Source organism: Pan troglodytes, chromosome 12 (assembly GCF_028858775.2).
Source record: "Pan troglodytes isolate AG18354 chromosome 12, NHGRI_mPanTro3-v2.0_pri, whole genome shotgun sequence".
Lineage (NCBI taxonomy): Eukaryota > Metazoa > Chordata > Mammalia > Primates > Hominidae > Pan > Pan troglodytes.
In genome coordinates this window covers 99,386,157-99,398,780 of record NC_072410.2, presented here as the reverse complement: position 1 = coordinate 99,398,780, position 12,624 = coordinate 99,386,157, and the positions used below count along the sequence as shown (strand labels likewise).

The following is a 12,624-nucleotide window of genomic DNA, read 5'->3' as shown; positions in this document are numbered from 1 at the left end:
TTTTTTTTTTTTTTTAATCACTAGAGTGAATTTTTGAGTCCTCTGACGATTTTTCGGAACGTCATGGCACTTTTTGAATGTGAGGATTAGACCTTCCCTGGGAATTCTATCCCAAGTTGAAGCAGGTGTTTTTGGCTTTTTTTTTTTTTTTCATTTGGTTTATAGGTAAATATTCACAGTCTCTTTGCAATAATTTGTTATGATTCTTGTTAAAGTTACCTTCAAAAGTCTGTTTATAATAACATACAGACACTAAAATTTATTACTACATCATATTTGTGTTAATTAGAGTCTTCTTACTGATACAGAATCTATCAGTGGATATATTCGATATCTTGAATAGAAGGCAACACCTTGTTGAGGGCTAATGAGGGAGGAGGGAAAAGATGGCATAGACAAAAAATTTTACTGTACAAAATTCTCATTTAAAACCCCTCAGCTTGTTATATTGCACGTATAAGCATTTCTGTAGTGGCTGTTTGGTAGCCTATGTCTGTGAATGTAGGCAGAGGTCTCTTGATGGACCCCAAAGACAGAACACCGGGTCTTCTGTTGAGTCTTTTGGGCCCCACAAGAACTCTGACCAACATCCTTCACCACTTTCCAAACACAAGGAGCCGTAAGCCCCTTCTGACCACCTTTCTGCCAATCTGCTGCTGGGCTTTTGTGTAGTTTAATGAGCATAGAGTCATTTGGAAATATGCACTGCGCTTCACAAAAAGAAAGAGTAATATAATCAGAAATGATTATATTTCAGCACTTCAGCACTATTGCTACTATTAATGTCCATTATCACTGTATTACCTGAAATGTGTTTAACAATCACAGTCACTAATCAAGGTGCCTGTCCTGGAAAATGTGTATTCTCTCCATCTGGATCACACTATGTATTGTGCTGTTACTGTTTTAAATTTTTTTCAGATAATTGGAACCTGCTACTTCATACTTTGAAAAGTAATGTAGCGGGTGAAGCCCTGAGAGGTTCAAAGCCTATGCTTCCATCAGGGAAATAATGCAATTTCCATGTAAAATGATTATAATATTATTCAGTGATTACATGGGGGTGGAGGGTAGTCTGTTTTTGTTAGACTTTTGAAAGTGGCAAATTGAATTCCATCCAAGTAATCAGAGGTTATGAGTTTCCAGCACAGTGTGTTTGCACTTGTTGGAGGCTCATTTCCCCAGGGTCTCTGCAAGCCCAGAGTCCCCAAAGCCTTTGCTGACCACTTGGGACAGACGTGAAGGGCCAGGGAATTAATTCCCCGCCAGCAGCTTTCAGCCCATGATAAATGGGAGGTGGAGGAAACACTCCAGCTGCCTTCGGGGGGGATAACTCTGAGACCCCCTCCTCCCTGTCTCCCACAAGTCCCCAGTGGGTGAGATTGGCCCCACTTGCCGGCTCATTTGGAGCAATCTGTGTTGACTTCCTTCACTCCCTCCCCTCCCCACTCCCCTGCCTAAGCTTTCTGGAACCACTGTTCAAACAGAACACTAGCCTCAGATCCTCATCTAGGTTCTGCTTGACAAGAGAGGCACACGTGGCCTCCCCACTTTCCCCTTCCCCTTTTTGAGGGCATCCAGGGGCCTCTCTGGATCCTTCTTTCCAATAACCCATTTTGTGGAGGGTTCTCGGCAGCACCCAGAAGTATTTGTGTTTTAAGGCATCGTCATTCTAAAAAATGAAAAGTCTGAACATTTCTTATGGTCAGGAAGTTGATGGGCATAATTTATTTTTCCCACCTCTTCTCTTAATTATTATTACTCCATTCAAGTGAGACAAGATGATTTAATCCAGGCTGTATTTAAAATGCCCATAATCAATGCTCTCATTCTGAGCATGTATCTATGTGCTCTTAGATAATTTATGTATAATTTTAATAGATTCGTCAACAGCAGCCCTTCCTCATCTAAACGGGCTGCTTGCAGACAGATCACTTAATTTGCTTCTCAATGTTATTTTTCATACATGGTTGCTGCACGGCCGACAGATAGTAGATGATCCCATTACGAAAACATTTGACACGGCCTCTACTGTGGGGATGAGCAAACTCGAGGTCTCGTACTGTGGCAGGCAGGGTATGGCCCCCTCTCACTCAGAAGGGTCAGATCCCAGAGAACAAAGCCACCAGGAAGGTGCTGAAGCTAGTCCTGGCAGCGTTTGGGTGCTGATGGGAGCCCTGGCATCCTGCTAGAGCAAACAGGAGGCTGTCAGTGCTGCACCCATTTTCCAGCCAGGGCATCACCTGCTCATGCCTCTCACCTGCTCACGCCTCTCACCTCCTGCCTCTCTGTGTGTGAGGGCACCTAGCAGGCAGGCTGGAGGTGTGGGGGCATTCATACTGCAGAAGCAGCCCTCTATCAGCAAGAGGCAGGAGGCAATGCATAAATACCCCGGCTTCCTCACCTCATCGTGAGACAATTTCAGGTGCACTCTCCACGACTCTCAGAGGGTTCCCAGCAGGACAGAGCCCCAGCTGGCCCCAGCAGTGACCCCATGGCAAAAGCGTCCTCAGTTGGCTTTTCTCCTGTCCTGTCTCATACCCTAGTGCTTCCTTGGATCAACTCCCAAAGAAACCACTTCTGTCAAAATCTTGTTTCAGGATCCCCTTTAGGAGGAGCCCAAACGAAGCCATTTGCCCCTCTGAATTTCTTCACGTTGATCTTTCAGGCACCACCTTCCTCCAGGACCCCGCTTAAGCCCTGCTGTGAAGTCCTCCTACTCCCTCTGGCCCAGAAACTCTCCTCCTCTGGCCATCTTCAGTCCCACTAGCTTAGTTAACTTAGCCTGCACCATCAGCAGCCTTATCTGTCCCCTATTTCTGCTTGTGGGTGTGTGATGGGGCAGGTGCCAATCCCGCCACCTTCCCGCTGACTTTCATGTGTGTCTCAGAGGTGACGGTGCTCACCTCAGTCCTCAGTCTGGAGTGCAGACAAGAGACGTCGAGCAGGGTAAAGGATGGGTGGCCAGATAATGCCAAGAGTACACTCTTTAAGGGAAAAAAAAAAAATCACAGAGAAACGCCTCCTTCCAAAGACCAATGTGAGTGCTGATGGATTACTTGCACCGTTTCCGTCCGCTGGGGTAATTGCAAGATGAGTGCATTGTGTTCCAAAGGAAAAATATTCTGTAGATGTGGTAATCTTCGCCATGCAGGCTCGTGACAGAGAGAACCACATCAACTTCTAAATTTTCTCAATGGAGTGCAATGTGTGTAATGTGTAATAAAATATAAATAAGCCTTTAAGAAGCATCTATGTGTTTCTTTTTATCAACCTTTAGATGCGTTAAAGCCAAGTACAATTTTATATGAATTCTAGATGATATGTAGTATTTTTATTTGCTAGTTCATTGCTAAATGTTTCATATAAAACTGAAGAGAAAAAAATACACAGTCCCACATATAAAAGAAGAAGCAGATGGCTAAATATGACCGTGGGAGAGAAGCAGTGAATGGTGTAGGTTCAGAAAGGAGGCTCTCCCCTACCGTGTATGGGCCCGAGATGGAGAGGAGGGAAATTTGTACGTGCAGTTACCTGTGTTCGTTAGCTGTTTGTTTCCACTGTGTTAAAGTAGGCCATTAGTATTCATAAGAATCTACAGGTATCTTTGTTATGGTTTTTTTATCTTTTAAATGTATATATACATGAGTATGTATTATTTATAGATGTATTTGGATTTAGAAACATCAAGCTTGAAAAATAATGCAGCAAGGAATATTTGATTTAATGCTCACTAGGGAGGGGAGAGGACCAGGACTTTCTGCAGGAAGGAAGACTGGGTTGGGATGTTATCTGACCTTTCTGGGGGACTTTCCTGGAAGCTCTTTAGTGACAGTTACATTGTAGAAAGACATTGGGTGAAAGAAAGGACAGTGGCCAGAGAGTTAGGAAGCCCTGGGTCTCATCCCAACTCTCCTGCTGACTGGCTGTGGGACCTGAGCTTGTCACTCACCCTCTCCTGTCACTCAGCCTCTCCTGTCATTCACCCCCTCCTGTCACTCACCTTCTCCTGCCTTTGGTGACCCTGCCTGGATCCAGACATCAATTCGTGCCAGGCTGTGGCTCCATGATGGGTACCTCCGTGCTGACTGCTGCTCAGCTGCTGGCCTCCTTTCCAGAAGAGCAGTCAGGGTGGTAAGCCATCCCGCGTGTTTCTTCAGATGGATCACAGAGCCACAGTGCGATCAAGCCACTTACCTACACACATTGGTAGAGACCAGGAAAACAGAATTAGCTTCTCATTCTATTTCCAGCTCCTAGGCTCTTTCCACATTGGCCAAGAAAAGCAGAGTACTTACAGAAATTCCTGGTTAATGGCATCTTTCTGCCTGTGTATGGAGAAACATGCCTGTCTGTAGTTTATTTTTAAATGAATAACTCATCATATTTGGGTAAAAAGTCCTGTAATCTCTAAAGCCTTTCTTTCACAATTTTTTTTATTCTGAGAGTGTAGAAAACAGCCTCAGATCTATTCAAATAAAATAGCTTTTTTACTGAGTGAGGAAGCAATGCATTTTAAGACCCACTTGTGTTGGGGAAGGGGTTTTCGGCCACTGGCTCTGTAGGCTGGGGCTCAAAGGAAAGGCAGAATCATGAAATGGAAGCTGTAGCAGCATCTGCCCGAAGGCCTGGATTTCGGTTTACCAATCGCTGGCTGCGGGCGGGATGGGAACAGGGGCTCTGTGAAGGCTGAAATTCAGGGAGAGAGCTGGAGGGAGCAGAGAGTGGTCGCTGACCAGTGTGAAACCAACCCAGCACTCTTGCACACGTGATCAGCCCGTTGGTTCCACCGCCTTCTGAGGAAGACCCCTCTTCATTCATTTGTGCCCTCCGTGCCCACTTCTTTGGCAGGGTGGTGGAAGAGAAGGCTCCATCTAGTGTGACTCCCAGCCATCCCCATGGCACTATAGGTATTTTGTTCTTCAATGAGCAGGCATGATCATTATAATGGTTATTGCTGCCATGTGTATGTGCCATAGACTATGTTAAGTTTCTTTCTTATGGTAGAACATTCAACTCTCAGAACAACCATCGATGTTTAGTGGTATCATCCCCATTGTATAGAAGAGGAGCTTGAGGCAGGGAGTGGGAGTGGAGGGTGGGCAGACGTGGTCATTGCCATCAGACGGCAGAGCTGAGATTTAGACGCAGCTCCCTCAGATTATAAATCTTCCATGCTCCTGACCACTACACAGGCTGAGCCAGCCTCTGAACTGGTGTCTCCGAGACTAGGATGGAAACCCAAAATGAAGCTCAGGTGGTGCTGTGCAGACCAGGAGTGAGGCTACAGGATTCAGACTTGGGAGAAGATCTCTGCATCTCTGTAAGGGAACCACCAAATCACGAAGTCTAATAGCCCACCTTGTTTTACCCTGTGAAGCCATTCTGTTCCCATCATTCCTCTTTAAAGCTATCAAGAGGCCATGCCCTAAAGAGGTGGGGCTTCAAGAGACACCGCCCCCCTCCCCGCCCAGCATCAGCAGCTATATCTGTGGACCAGACTGGCTCATTCCAGACCTTAGGAGTGAGCTAGTGTGCTGTCTGTTTCTCCTGTCCCCACGGCCGTCTCCAGCCCCCCGACACCTATAGCTTTGGTCTGGCTAGAGGGCTTGTGGTGTTTTCTGATGTGGCTGGCTATTTGAGTGCTTGGGGTGCAGGTCACAGGCTCCCCTGAAGAACCGGGCAAACAGTTCCAGGGCTGATCACCAGGCAAAAGACAGACTTCAGACAAGAAACTGGAACAGGGAAAGCCGAAGGCAACACAGAAGCCCTGCTCTGTCTGGGCTCTGCTTACGGCGTCCAGACTTGAGGTGGCCTCTTTCCTGGGTGCGAGTTCCTGTCTGGTGGATGCTGAGGTGATGTCACCCCCTGGACTTGGGATGGGTCTGACCAGGCCCCTGGGGCCCTCCTGGAAAACCGGCCGGGAGCCAAGTTGTCTGGCTGTGTGTTGCTTTCTTCTCATGGCTCTCGCCTATTTCTTTTCCTGTTGTTTTGCTTTACTCCACAAGACTCCAGTCAAGTCTTGTTTAAATGTTATAGCCTGGTCCCAGGAGTGTCAGGGAGAGTCGAGGAAAGCTGTGTCCACACTGGAGTCAGACTTTTAAAGGGGCAGTGCCCCTGAGGGCACCAAGGCAGCGGGAGTGGAGCCTCCATAGATGGGAGTAGGCGCTGTGAGTCTCTGACTCCCCACCCACATGGTGACCTGGAGGGTGTTGGAGAAAAGCTACTGTGTGTTGCTCAACACCCGCACCCGCCGCAGTCCAACTTGAGAGAGCTGGCAGCTGGCCTGCCCGTCAGGGAATTAGGGATGTGGGCACCTGCCCTGCCTCGTGGGGTTCGTGTGGCATCTAATGAGGGAGAGAAGATGCAGGAGCACTCCACGCAGCCCGCAGCACCAGGCAGAGGCGAAGCATCCTTATGAAAAGCTGAGATTTATGGGTCTGAAGGAGAAGCAACATCTGGGAAGGAATTATTGCAATTTACAGGGAGGATGGAGGCCTGTTTATAAGAGCAAAATCTGGAAGCAGTGTCTGATTTTTTTTTAAACTGGTTTATATTCCAATCATCAACCTATGGTGTGAACATCTTCCAGATGTTCAAAGAAAAATTGTGGAAAATGAGTTGAACCGTGGAGGCAATTTCCTTTTTTGAACAGAGCTTTACTCTTTACTGAGCATCTACTACGTGCCAGGTGGGTCCTCCCTGCCGACATCTTCAGTGCTGCTGTGGGTGAGTCAGGCTTTGGTAGGTCCAGTTGGCACCTTTGGCTTCTTTGTCTTCATCTTGTGGAAATGCAAGGGTCATCCCGGTTCTGCTTCCAGTGATGGGCGAATCTGTATTAACTGGTAGAGGGAGGGTGGGGGGATATGTGCCAGCATTGAGTGGCAGGGCTGAGTTGGGTGAGTTCGAGTTCATTTCATTTTGGGGGGGTCTGCTGTGTATCAAAAAAAAAAAAAAGATTTTAAGAGGATTTTGGTTTGCAACTTTTTTTCCTGAAACCTTTCATGCTGGGTTTATGGTGGAGTCATGTCATGGCATAACTTAGGATCCAGTCCAACTATGAACACCTCATTTTCTTTATCTTCCCATTCTCCTCGCCCCAAACCATCCGAGGCAACTAGGAGTTGGGCCCTTTGGTGCTGTGCTAGCCCAACAGGAAGCCTCCTTGGGTGGCACGTGTGTCCTTATTGTGATAGTCTCCAGTATTTTGCCTGGAAAGTTTCGTACTCCAGAGAGTGCAGAAAGAAGTCTTCAGGGAGGAGTTTTCAGGAGGAGAAGGGTGACGGCAGCTGGAGGCCCAGGAACAAAAGCCTGGAATGGGAGGCACAAAATCCAGGCTTCCTGTTCAGGCTCCCTCTTTAGGCTCCCTCTTTGACTTGCTGTGTGACTTTGGACAACCTTTTTTTGCCATGAGCCGCTGTTCCCTCATCTGTAAAATGAGGATTACAAAAGTAATCAACTCATAAATTTGTTAGAACAAGTAAATGAGAAAATAAGAATGGGCTAGGCTTTGTAAACTTCAAGCCTTATGAAAACATTGTTACCTCTCAAATCGGTCAGCCTGGCTTCTGCAGACACTGTCTTTCTTTGAATACAGCCTACAAAAAGCATGCCAGGAGCTGCATCCCTACCAGCTGAAAATAACGGATCTCATCAGTGGCCAATTGTGGCTCCTTAATGGAATAGGCAATCTCTGCGTTGTGCTGGGTGGACTCTCATGACTTACTCCATCTTTGCATCTTCACTCTCCCCTTTAAAAAGCAGTGCCTTCCGGACCCCGGCTCATGAACTGTCGTGAACCTGATGGATAAACCTTCTGAGAGTGTTTATTTTTGTGTTGGCAAGAAGCCTGCAGGCTTTGGTGAACCCATAGTTGATATTATTAATGGATGGATGGTCTGTTTTTCTCTCGTCTTAAAAAGAATATGAATGAGCGTTCCCCTTGCAGGACACACTGGGAGCAGGCGTTCCTGCCCAGGGTCAGAGGTGCCGCAGAGTCCCATATCTGGGCTGACAGGAGGGTGGGCTCGGAAGCCAGTTTCCTCCCTACAGTTTACAGCCTCCAGTTCCTTTGCTTTTCTTTTCCAAGGAAGAAAGACTCTTTGTTGCCCAGTTTGCTGAGGGGTGCTGAACTTCTGGGTTCTGGACCCATAATTGGAGAGTGTGGTTACGACCCCGGCGGGGCTGCTTTCTGATGCTGTGTCAAACTGGAGGCTCCCTAATTGGTTTCTCCTCTCTTAAGGCAGTTTCTCTCCCCCAAAAACATGGTGTATTTTATAAAGAAGTAAAAAATCCTGGGGCCCTTGTTCATAATTCTCTTGACCATCAGTTTGGTTCATGTTAGGAACTATCTTTATTTATAGACTTAGAGGTAAAATGGATCTCAAAATTTTTCTCTAGTTTCATTTTGAAGCTCTCCAAGCATTTAACCCAAATAGCCCATTCAAGGGTCTTGCTTTCATATTGGTCTTAATGCCTTGTCAAAGTCAATTAACATCTCTTAAGTACCTTGGGAAGCTGAAAGTCCTAAGACCCCTTTCACAAGCAGTGACTGACTACCTACTGTATTTTTTAAAATAAATTAGAGTCCTCTGTCCTTTAGCTTTTACGATTTGTTTTCCTTAAGACTGTAGGCTGCCGTTTGATGAAATTAGTGGAAGGGAAAAGGTCAATTTGGCCAAAAGTGTCACAAATTAAGCCCTGAAGCAATCTCTTTATCCACCTGGAGATAGAAAACCATACCTGCCTCCCTGTGATTTCCTGGGTTCATTCCTGGGATTCATTTTCCCAGGCCATGATCTTTGGAAACATTAAGATTTTACAGTGTTAACTTGGGAACAAAATTATTACTAAAAATTGGTTTCTAGTAATTTATTTTTAAATCACTTTTAAATACCATGTATCTCATTAGAGTGGGACATGCTTAGGTGCATGGATGTAGCTTATAGGCCTCCCAGAAAGGACAATAATGAGTCAAGGATCGATTATACACCACTACATGATGGGTGCTATGGACCAGAGATTCCAAAAGATACTGTCTATGAAGCCCAGGGTCTAACTGCAAGGCGTGGGGGTTGGGTGGGTGGGAAAAGAACAAGAAAGGAAAGATGTGAAAAAATAAATAAAATCACGGAGGCATAGACTGATGCTAAATGTTAACCGAGAACAGTTAGAAACCCTTTCAAGGAAAGAGTTTCTGGTTGGGGTCGGCAAAGATGTCGGGAAGCAGGTGTGCTTGCCCTGGACTTTGAGCAGGTGATGGCACTTCTGAGATGGTGATGCTGAGATGGAGGAAGAGGAGGAGGATGTCACGGGTTCTCTAGTTTTAGCACTTTGGGAGGCCGAGGCGGGCGGATCACAAGGTCAGAAGATCAAGACCATCCTGACCAACATGATGAAACCCTGTCTCTACTAAAAATACAAAAATTAGCCGGGCATGGCGGCGTGTGCCTGTAGTCCCAGCTACTTGGGAGACTGAGGCAGGAGAATTGCTTGAACCCGGGAGGCGGAGGCTGCAGTGAGCCAAGATTGCGCCACTGCACTCCAGCCTGGGCAACAGAGTGAGACTCCATCTCAAAACAAAACAAAACAAAACAAAACCTTGGTAAATCTGACCATTATGTGTCCTGGGGTTACTCTTCTCGAGTGGTATCTTTGTGGTATTCTCTGTATTTCCTCAATTTGAATGTTGGCCTGAAAAGAATGGGAAACAGAGGTTCCTAGGAGTTAAAGAACTTACCTGCTGTCACAAAACTAAGTGTCAGTGTTAGAATTCTAATTCAGATGTATCTGATTCCAGGGTCTTGCTTTTAACCCTCTCTGTGAATGTATCTATCGGGGTCTTGAAATAGACATATTCAAATATGTAATTTGAAGAGAGTTAAGTAAAATGACTATCCACAAAGATGAATAGGCACAGTATAGAGAAACCATCATAGCACAGTGCCCCCGGGCTGATGATGGGATGAGGGGAATTACTGCCTTTGAGCATAATGGTCAGGGGAAGGAGCTATTACAGGAATCCAGAGAGAGAGCCTTGTGGAGCTCCTTGTTCCCCAGCTAGAGCCATGACCTGCAGGTGAGGGACACCCTGCTCATGAAGACGCAGAGAGGGAGGGGAGCGGGGGAACCAACAGCCAACCCCGACCCTGTCCCCAGTCTCCTGCTAGTGCTTGCATGGGCTGAACCTAACCAGAAGTCAGAGGGTCCAAAACATGAGGGATGCTCTCCATACAGGTCAGGTGAGCCTCCCAGGGCTCGCCTGGGAGAGGTGGGGAAGAACAGGGTGGGGAAGGTGGAAGACAGGTCAAAAGGGCCCAACACAAAACATCCAGTACAGTCTATAATAGCCAATGGGTCATTCACTTCCAGACCTTTTCATCAGCACATGAAGAAAAGTCCCAGAGAACTCAGCTGTGCATGTGGTTTATTTTTGTTCAGAACTGTTTCAGTTGTCTCCCCTAGAGGTAGGGACCACAGAGATGGAAGGGCAAGGCCACTGTCGTCAGGACAGGCGTAGACAGCCTGTGCTTCCTTCCCACCACTGTCCCTCTAGGCTACAGTCTAGCCTATTCCATATTCATTCGGCACAGCCTGGAAAGGAAGTGGATTAACCCGACATGAACTCTGAGGGTTTTGGCTCAAGAAATTGGGAGCCCCTTCTAAAGATGGTGGCTGGGATCTTTGGGCTCTCAAGTTAGTAGACTTCACAGTGGCCTACAGGGCCCTACACAATCAGGATGCTCACCACTCTGGCCTTACCTCTTACTAGAATCTCCCTCCGCCAGCCACAGTGGCTTCCTTGGTGGTCCTGGAACATACCAGCCATGTTCTCACTGGCTGTTCCCTCTGCCTGGAACACTTAGGGCCAGATGCCCACACGACCTACTCCTCATCTTGAAGTGTGTGCTCAAATGTCCTCCACTCACAAGACTGGCCCTGCCCACCCTACTTAAACTGCACCACAGGCCCCCCCACAACATGCACCCTACCCTGCTCCATTTCTTCTCTAATAAGTTGCATATACTACCTTCCAAAATATGATACAATTTTCACTACTTTTTAAGTGTATTGTATATTCTATGTTTCCACCCTCTAGAATATGAGCTCCCTGAGGGCAGGAATATCTTTCTCTTTTGTTCACTCATGTATTCCCAGTGCCTTGAACACACTGCCTGACACATAGAGGGAATCAATATTTATTAAATGAATGAATGAATGAATGAATGAATGAGATTCTCAGGCACCTAAAAATGGTTTGACCCCTATCTCCTAGACCTCTCTGTTCACCAGCACTTATCTGCCAAGGATCTTTCCCAGAATACATCGATCACCAGTATTGCCAATACCTTGTGGTCAAAGTGATCAGTTTCTCCTTGTGCTTCACCTTGGAGAGGAAATGTACTCGCCACTTTGGTTCTGTGTCAAAATTAAATGGCGACCTTGGCTGATTTTGCTTCCCCACAGAGGTTATTTCTTAGTCGTAAAGAGAACATTCTATCCTTGAGAAAAATAATATTTTTGCCACCTTCAGCTTGAAAATGGCTATTTGATATGGCTCACGTGCATCTCTATCAGCGGCCGCTGGAAAAGCTTAGGTTGAGAGGATCTGAGAAAGACTCGTCGCGTTGTCAGAGGGAAGCTGACCATAAGGCAGAATGAGTTTACAATAACTTATTTACCTGTCCAAATCCTTCATATCACATTAAAGCTTTCCCCTGCTACCCGGGGCTCTGGAGTGCTAAGAGGAAAAAGGAAAATCAATTGATAATGATATATTCGGTTTAAAAAAATATATTGATTCCCAGGTAATGACAGTCGTGCGTTTTGCAGTGGGGGATGCCATTTCCCGTTGTGAAGATGGCTTTCTCATAGATTACATTTAAAAGAAGGAACCAGGAGTAGCTCTGCCTCCCCGTAATAGATAGCCTCTTTCTCCTAGGTATTAAATCTATAATTAAAAAAAAAAAAATTCTCCCCAGGGAACCTATTCTTTGCCTCCTCAAGGTCTTCTTGCCCATTGTGTGAAAAAAGTAATGATTTGTTTTTGTAATTCTAGAGTTTGTGTCCTTTTCAGTATTAGATTAAAGACTTAAATTTTTTCTTTTTCCCCATTGCTGGAGTTTCTTAGTTTGGATTAGGTGGAAGACAATACCATTGTTCTCTCTGTTATTCAGTGTCAATGGCTCAATGGTGGGGATTAGGGCTGTGTGTATTCGGAGGATGGGCGGGGGATGCCTCATATCTGCCACTCGGAGTACTCTGCTACCCACTTCGCCCCACTTTGCATGTGCTGGCAGAGTTTGCGCACAGCCTGTGTGAGATAATCCACAGTATGCAACTCAGCATCGGGGATATCTGAGGCAGAGACTAGCATCCAGTTAGTGTGGGGACCACCCAGGATGCTGGAATTCAAAAGACATCTTTTTGCAAAAAAAAAAAAAGAAAAGAAAAAAAACTAGACCTTTTCCCCACCCCTACCCCACTGTTTTTCCCTCTCTTTCTAGACTATCTGGCTTCCTGGTGATGCTCACGCTTTGCTAAGTGTTGGCGGCCATCGAGGTTTTCGCATCCTGGGGACGAATCCTGAGCTTGCCAGAGACGGGCGGCGCAAGGTAGGTCTCT

General features: G+C 46.3%; 1 protein-coding gene across 2 annotated transcripts in view; it reads left to right on the top strand.

Annotated features, from left to right (window-relative positions):
• Window positions 1-12,624, top strand: part of KLHL29 (kelch like family member 29) — a 322,115-nt gene that overhangs the window by 77,308 nt on the left and 232,183 nt on the right. Inside the window, exon 2 of one of the 2 annotated variants that reach the window (XM_525706.8) lies at window positions 12,507-12,614. The exons of the other annotated variant lie outside the window; for it this stretch is intronic. The gene's annotated coding sequence lies outside the window, so the exon portion shown is untranslated. The remainder of the gene's footprint in view (window positions 1-12,506; window positions 12,615-12,624) is intronic. 2 annotated transcript variants of the gene reach the window in all.